General features: G+C 32.2%; 1 pseudogene; it reads right to left on the reverse strand.

Annotated features, from left to right (window-relative positions):
* Positions 1 to 279: 279 nt before the first annotated feature.
* On the reverse strand, positions 280 to 6,934 carry LOC123889406 (annotated as a pseudogene).
* Positions 6,935 to 8,584: the final 1,650 nt, after the last annotated feature.

Consider the following 8,584-nt stretch of genomic DNA (forward strand, 5'->3'; position numbering starts at 1 on the left):
CTAGTTTAACGCAATTAGGATAATCATAGTTTATAGATGGAAATATTTTTGCTTAATTACATATGTGGTCCTTTATGTTTATTTTACATTTCAATTTGGTCCCTTAAGTTTAAAAAGTTTCAATTTAGTCCTTTTAGTCAAATGTCAGTTTAAATCATTCATGTAACTAACAAATTTGCATACGTGGACAACTTGGGAGGGTGTCAAATGGAAGTTTTAGATGAAATTAAGCTAAAGATTTTGCACTGCCACTTATTGATAATGATTAGAAAAACACTTAATATTACAATACATAGACAACCAAAGAAGCATAAAATAACCAAAGGCACACAAACTACTGATAACACGAAACAAGATTGTTTAGTTGCGCTTAACTGTGATAGGACTCCTTACAATGTGTTTTCCATCTGTCCATTGTAAATTTCCAAATTGATATTTCCTCCGTGGAGTTACATTTGTTGCCTGCACAATTACCTGAAATGTCTTTTTTTCACCAATTTTCTTGAAAGTCAAGGAATTTGGTACAACGGCAATTTTATATCCAGGCAATTGGGCTTTTGCTACATATGTGCTTGGCGACCCAACATTGGTGACTGTCCGAGTGACATTTACGACATTTAACTCAAGATTCGGTAACGTGATTGAAGGGTAGTTAAAGTCTTCTATGCTGTGAGATCCGGAACAAATAAATGTACCGTTGAAATTAAGTGCTGAAATGAGTTGTTGGTTGTATCCATAAGCACATAGGAAATTCAAGTAATCCTTAATGCCTAGATCATAAACAAGTCCAGGATCTATTGCAAGGTCAGGTTGAACATGCCCTGAACCATAAGCAAAGGGAGTTGCTAGTTTTTTTTCAAATGCATCCTGAATTGGCCTGTTTGTGTTATCTAGTGTGGTTGCTGTAAGGATATATAATTAAGTTAGAAATCTTGTCGTTATTAGAGAGTATATGTATTGTGTGTGTACGTGTGTGTACCTGTGGTCATGATAGCCGATTTAATAGCTGCTGGACTCCAATTAGGATGCTTTGTTTTGAGAAGTCCTGCAATGCCGGCCACATGAGGGCAAGACATAGAAGTTCCTTGCATAACATTGAATGGAAAACCTTTGCGATTGTCTGTTACTAAGTTGGATGCACTTGCAAACAATGAATAGGCAGCAAGTATGTTCACACCTGGTGCAGTTACATCAGGCTGAAACAGAAAACAAATTAAAAACCCCATTGAAAAAAATAAAGGACAAATAAGGAGAATTATACTATAGGTAGTTGATCACTAGTCAACTTGTATATATATACCTTGAGTATTGATGGCTGAATCTTATTTGGTCCTCTAGATGAGAATGAAGCCATTACTGGAGCTGGCTTTCTTCCGTAGAATGTTTTTGCTCCTGAAAACTTTATTGTAGTACCCGACTTTAATTTAGAGTCCCTGCAATTATAAATATACTATGTAAATGGTTGGAGCCTTTCATCTGTAACATGTCAACAAATGAGTAACTTTAAAAGACTATGTGTGTTTGTTTGAGTGAGGAAGAGTAAGACATATATATAATCAATTACATGGAAGTTATGTCAAAAGCAGGAGCATGTGACCCTGCACGTTCTGGTGCAGCAGGAGGGTGGTACTTGCTTTCAGTTTGTGGCCTTGTAACACAAGACAAAACATGAGGCTCAGCAAGACTAGTTTTCCCTTGTTGTGGTCGATTGCTCAAAAGCATTCCCTTTGCACCTGCTGTTAAAGCTGCCTGACCCTCAGCAACTGATTTTATATTTCCTTCTCGATCACATCCCACTATTTTGCCCTTCACTTTTGAAGGATCAAGTGTTCCAGGCCTACAAAGTCGTCTGCAACAACAAATACATATAAAAATAATGTAAGAAATCCTTATTTAATTAATAAGTACGTTATTTTAAAGTAGATCATTTGAGTTAGACTTGTACTTACGCATCACGATTTGTTGCATTGGCAAGTTTACCATCCGTAGCAAGAATTAGAGAAAATGCCTGGTTTGGTGGCAAGTTTACAAAAAGACTGGCTCCCTATAATACAAAATAGAGATCAGTTATTACAAATTTAATCAACATATAAGTTAATTAAAACAACAATAAGAAGAAGAATCAGAAACAGGATGACATATACCGTCACTTGTTGACTGTTACCAAAAGTTATAGTACTACTGAAGTCTCTGTCTAATGTACTAGCAGCAATTGTGAATACCCATGGAGCTATATTCACAACGCTTCCTAGGGTTGGTCCGTCATTCCCCGCAGAGGGCAACTACTAATATGTTTCTAGAAAGTGCATGGAATGCACCTATTGAAACCTCGTCTGTGAAAATATCTTCAGGATGGACAAGATATTGGCCAGCAGCTGAAAGTGAGATTATATCTACACCATCACTAATGGCTTGGTCAATAGCAGCTAACACATCGGCTCCAAAGCAGTCAGCAACATCTGTTAGAGACCAGCACACTTTGTATGTGGCAACTCTAGCTCTAGGCGAACCTCCTTTTACAGTACCATTGCCAATAGCAAATATACTTGCACCTGGAACAAAGTTTCCACCAGCCGTTGATAAGGTATGAGTACCGTGACCTACAAAGTCACGTGCGGTAAGTAGTGATGGGTGGAGCTTGCCATTATATGCCTCGAAAGCGTTGCTGAAGAATCTGGCTCCAATTAGCTTCCTGTTTATACATAGCGAGATTAATTAACCTGATAGAGGAAGTATGGGGAGAGTAAGTTGCCTACCTATCTTCTGTTGGTTTAGTTGCCACTGGTGTTACTAGAAATATATAAGCTTGTTAGTTCTCTATTAGCATTATATATAGATGATCTCATTTGCCATATTTTAATCAATAAATGTAATATCTAAGAAGTTTTTATTTCTGTTGTGGTTTGCATCAGGTGTATAATGTTGATGCAATATTGTAATGATGGGTTTGCATACCAAAACCCCAATATTATCTGAACTTGTGCTGCACACCTTGTGCTTATATTGATGTCAAGATTATATAGAAAAATGTTGTAAACAAGATCAGGAGAAAAGAACCTGTTGCAAGGATTTTTCTTCAATTTTCCAAATTTTCTAATTTGACACGCATTTCTCCCACGCCATTTTGACGGAATAGGTCCAAATCCTTTATCACTGAAGCTCTTGGATTCCGGCCAAACACCTACTCAATTTCAAGGGTGGAAACAAAGATTAAAAATTGTGGATGTTATTTTACATACAAGTCTCAATGTGCAGCAAAAGTTATTATAGTAAAAAGCTTACCGGAGTCGATGTTTGCGATTATTGTATTTTCACCAAACTTTCCCTTTTGCCATGCAGTGTTCTTACCATTTCTTTGCAGTCCAAGAAATTCCCATGACCTTGTTGTGTGCAGTTTATGAGATTTGCTCAAGAACACCGACACTACATTTGCTTTTTCTGCACAAAGGAAACATTAATATTGAGTCAACTAATTTGAAACAAAATTTTAATTGGCCTTTTTTTTTTTTTCTTTTCCTTTTAATAAATAATTGGACTAGTTAAATCTTATGTACCTAACGTTAATGACAAAAATGCGTTGATACGACACTATTTTTTTCTTTTTAAATAATTTTCGGACGAAGTCACACATTTAAGTGTGAAAAAGTGAATTGTATTCTCTAATGTGACAATGGAAGAATGCTCACTTGCAATATATGCTGCTTGTTCATCTTCAAGTAACGCAGCAAAGCCATTGATGTGTTTGTTTATATGAATAAATCATTGCTTCTTTCGCTTTCTCCCGGCTGTAAAAGAATGCACATAATTAATATATCCATCAATCAAACACTTTTTTCTGTCTAAACTTTTATCGGAGTGTAATTTTTTTAACTTTATAAAGTGAAAAGTGAAAGAATGTTCACCTAACCAAAAAAAAAGAATGTTCAAAAGTATAATAAATAATGATTATGATAAAGTGTATAATAAATCATTGTACGATGAAACTTTCTTTTTTTACATAAATTTGTCGGTTATCATTATGTAACATGTTATACTACTTTTTAGAGAAAATAATTTTTTGCAAACTTGAATTACTTGTTGGATGTATTGTGGGTTGGCAATATTTCTAAACTTGTTCTTTAGTTTCTTCTATTTTTCCTTCTTTTATAACAGAAAACAATTTTTTATAGGCATATTTATTTGCTAATATGTTATGTTAGTATTCATGATTTGAATCTCACATAGGTTAATGTATCTCGATATAAAAAAATTATATTTAATAATTCAAAATATTTAATAATTAAAAGATTAAGTGGATACGTTTAAAAAAAAGTTTTACATACTATATTATTAATCTTCAAGGGGCTTCTTCAAAAAAATTAATTTTCAAGGGCACATGTAGCCTTTAGGGCACATGCTAATATCTTTTCAAGTGCATTTTTAAGGTGTTTTTTCGTATGATTTTTAACATAAAAAACTATGATTTTCTCAAAGTTTGTTATACTCACAAAAAGTGAATTATATGTTAGAATCATACGAAAAACACATCAACAAGTGTCCTGAAGTAATGTTTAATATGACTTTTTTTAATACTCATAATTTTTTTAAAGATTCTTATAATAAGACAGACAGAAAACACAAATATATTTGAATACATTTTTTATTATTTAATTTGATCTTTATATGTGATTTTTATTAGTTTGTTTGATCATCAAATATGTCAAATTTTCTTTTGAAACTGGAAATAATATATTAACACAATTATTCAAAACACTAAACGTACTACGTAAAAAGTATGACAACATTTACCAAAGTGAAAGTGAAAGCACAAAAATGCTGAATCCACAACAAACACCAATGAACCCAAACCTATCGCAAACATCACGTGCCAAAAACCCAACCCCAAAATATGACTCACAGATCACTAAAACTCGATTTTACTAAAACTCGATTTTTTTGGTTGAAACTTCATATACCATCATAACCAAAAAAAAATACTTATACTCCATATAATTTCCCTATAATTTAATCTTTTGATTATTAAAAGAAAAAAATAAAAAAGTCATACCTAATAGCCACAGAACCGAGACAAACACTTCATAAGTGCCATAATAATATTTTTTTATCATAAATATCTGATTTACTGGACCTAATCTAATTGAAGGTCAGTTCTGACATTAAGTGATTCTGATCTCCACCCGATTACAATTGTGGGGATTGAATTGTGTTTCTTCCTACCAAATCCAACGATAAATAATCACCACTAAATTAACTAATAATTAGTAGCCATAATGATTTCTAAATTTTTAGAAAAAACCAAATACACGCCAACCAAATAAAACCAAATTTAAAATGAGAAATATTTCCACTTACAAACACACTGCTAATATATTACAAATGTGTTTTTTTTCTTTTCAAGTACTCCCTCCGGTCCTTATTATAAGGAACACTTTGGGAAAAAAATTTGGTCCTTTTTATAAGAAACTTTGACTAATTTTCAAATGTTCTAAATGTTCAATTTCACTTATGCCCCTTATTTATTATGAAAGAGAATTTAAAAATAAGTAAGTTAGTTGAATAAAAAGTAATTAAATAAGGGTAAACATGGAATAAATTTAAATTTATAAGAGTATTAAATGAAAATAACTATGTTAAATGTGTTTCCTTGGTCTGTGTGATTTTTTCAAAGTGTTCCTTATAAAAAGGACCGGAGGGAGTAGCTTAGTAGCTAGAAATTTCACCCTTAAAATGGATAAGTGAGATATAATGACTAAATTGAGCTAAGCTCACGGGACTACAAATGTGTCTTTTATTAGTGGGTTTAGAAGGTTTATATATAGAGGAGGGATCCGTTGATTCCAGAAGTAAGTCTCCATTGAATTTTTATAAAAATTTGTGGAGTTGATCTACTCAATAAGATCTTTGAATTCAACGGTTGGATTGAAGAAATATAATGCTGATATCGAGTTATTAAGCGGAGTAAGTCAATGAAGACTTACTCCTGAAGTCAACGGATCTCTCCTCATATATATAATAATTACACATGAACAAAAATTACACAGACAACAAGTTCCGTCGCTAATCATTTTAGAAGATGAATTCAAAATTTGATTTGATGTCCAAATTCTTGTTATTTTTATCTTAAATTTTTTTACATTTAAAAAAAATTTATATTTAATTCCACCCATCTTAAAAAATGCTAAATTTAGTAAATGAACTCTGTATAATATTTTAAACATACATGCAAAAATTCATTCAAAAACTTAAAGAGTTTAAGAATGAAATGAAACAAATTTAGTTTTAACTAAAACTAAAACTACGTACAATTTTTTTTGTTTGGACTAAAAAAATCATAAAAATTAAGTAATAGCTGAACTTATAAAATCTTTATTCATAGTGATAAAAAATATATTTACGATAAAGTCATATATATAATTTACACTAAGAAAGAATAAAAAAACTAAATAGTCCATATGATGCATTGTATACCTTCCCAAGGTTGAACTTAGTAAATCATAATGAGAATTGGTAGCAATTTCAAGTTCAACAGATGTAGGGTGAGGGCCGATGAGAATGTGCTCCCAAGTATACAATGTAACACTGCACAACAAGACCCAACGGTTGGTGAAATGTTACAAATGATGGGAATTTAGCAACACAACATATATTGAAACAAGAAACATCAAATAATTGAATATATATATATATATATATATATATATATATATATATATATATAATATATATATATATATATATATATATATATATATATATATATATATATATATATATATATATATATATAGCATACAAGCCTATAAACCTTTTTGGTGCCATTGACAGCTTCTAGCAAGAACATGAAAATGAAAAGTAATGAAAACATATTGTGATGAAGAGAAAATAGGGAACCGCCCATTTCTTAGTATTTGGTCTTCGCAAGAACTTCATCTTGCTATTACCCTACATTACATTTATACACATTCCCTTTCTCTCTTTCATGATTAATTTCACGTGTTGTTTTTTCTCAACTGGTCCATGCAGAAAGTGCTTCACATAGCTTTTCCTTTTCCAAATAGTATATGAAACGTTTAAAGTTTTACTTTTACTTTTTTGAGTCTCTTAGATTTTACATAAGAGTTTAATAATACAATATAAAATAATTTTATATTATTATTTAATAAAAAATTATTAATTTGTTATATTATACAACTATTTGTAAACATTTTATAATTTGATAGATCGAATATATAATACTTCATCTAGCTAGTACCCTACATATATAGTCCTTCTCCCTCTCTTTTTGTGACTAATTAATTAATATCATGTGTTGTTTCTTCGCAATTGGTCCATGGAAAATTAGTGCTTAACATAGCTTTTGCTTTTTGAAATAATATGGGAGACATCTAAACTTTAGCATATAATCTTTTGCTTTTGAGTCTATGATTTTGGCAAAAGCGTTATCTATATGAAAATAAAATATTACCAACAGTTGTCTTTGACTAATATTTTAAGAAAATATTTTAGGGAATGCAAACTGTATCGGACTGAATACTGGAGTCCTATTCTCCTAGGCCCAATACCACCTAAGTCGGTCACTCGCCTATGGGCTAAGTGATCCGCAGGGGGTAACCATACCTCCTAACCCTAAGGGGTTAAGGGTCGAGAAGATCGCCACATGGGATATACATTCCCTGAAAGACGAAGCCGTTAGCTCCGGATCGTGGGACGAGGACTTCTCGCCCTATATTGTTACGCCAAGCCCTATATATAGACCCCTAATTTATCTTATAGATCATCAAATTCTACATACTTATCTAACATCCCTATTGATCATATGCTCGCCAATTCTGTGTATTAGTAATAAGAAGTTTGTTAAGGGTGTTCTTAATATGATGATTTGGATTGGAAAAAAGAAGAAATAATTATTTATTTCGGCAAAAGTTTATTTCCATATATTGATGACATTATTTGGTAGTGGATTAACTCAAAGCTTTTGAATTTTAGTTATGATTTTCATTTTTCAACATTAGAGGACGAATCCTCTCCATCCTTTCAGTTTTCAATATTTGCTCTTGGAATTGGAGTGCTCTGTGTTGTCTGGGTGGTTATTGCTGTAGCCATCATCAGCATTGTTAATACCATTTGGTTTTGCATAAACAACCTCAAATTCAAGAACATTAGGCCTAATAGAAATAGGCATGGTGAGAACATTGGTTGTTTCGCAATGAATCTTGGAATCGCAAATGCTCTGTTTGCTGTAATCATATGAGTCATCTTAACTATTGAGTGTGCAGTTGAAAGGAATTGGCATCATTTGTGGATTGAGAGACTGACTACAAGCTTGCTATATTGGCCATCAAATCTCCTCACATAGTCCCTAGGCAGTTGAGGAGTCCTTGGTCAAATTGCCTCTCTAAATTGAATTCTATGTAGTATGTACTTTATTATTTCGCATATTTTTAAAAGGTAACCATTGTGTAGATAAGTTGGTTTCTATTGGCCTAACTCCATGTGTCGGAGTTTACTTGGTGGACTTCTGCTCTTTTGACCATCAAAGAAGACCTTGTGTAAAATAAGCTCGGTCTACTTTTTTTTATAGATT

The sequence above is a fragment of the Trifolium pratense genome, linkage group LG6 (assembly GCF_020283565.1).
Source record: "Trifolium pratense cultivar HEN17-A07 linkage group LG6, ARS_RC_1.1, whole genome shotgun sequence".
Taxonomy (NCBI): Eukaryota; Viridiplantae; Streptophyta; class Magnoliopsida; order Fabales; family Fabaceae; genus Trifolium; species Trifolium pratense.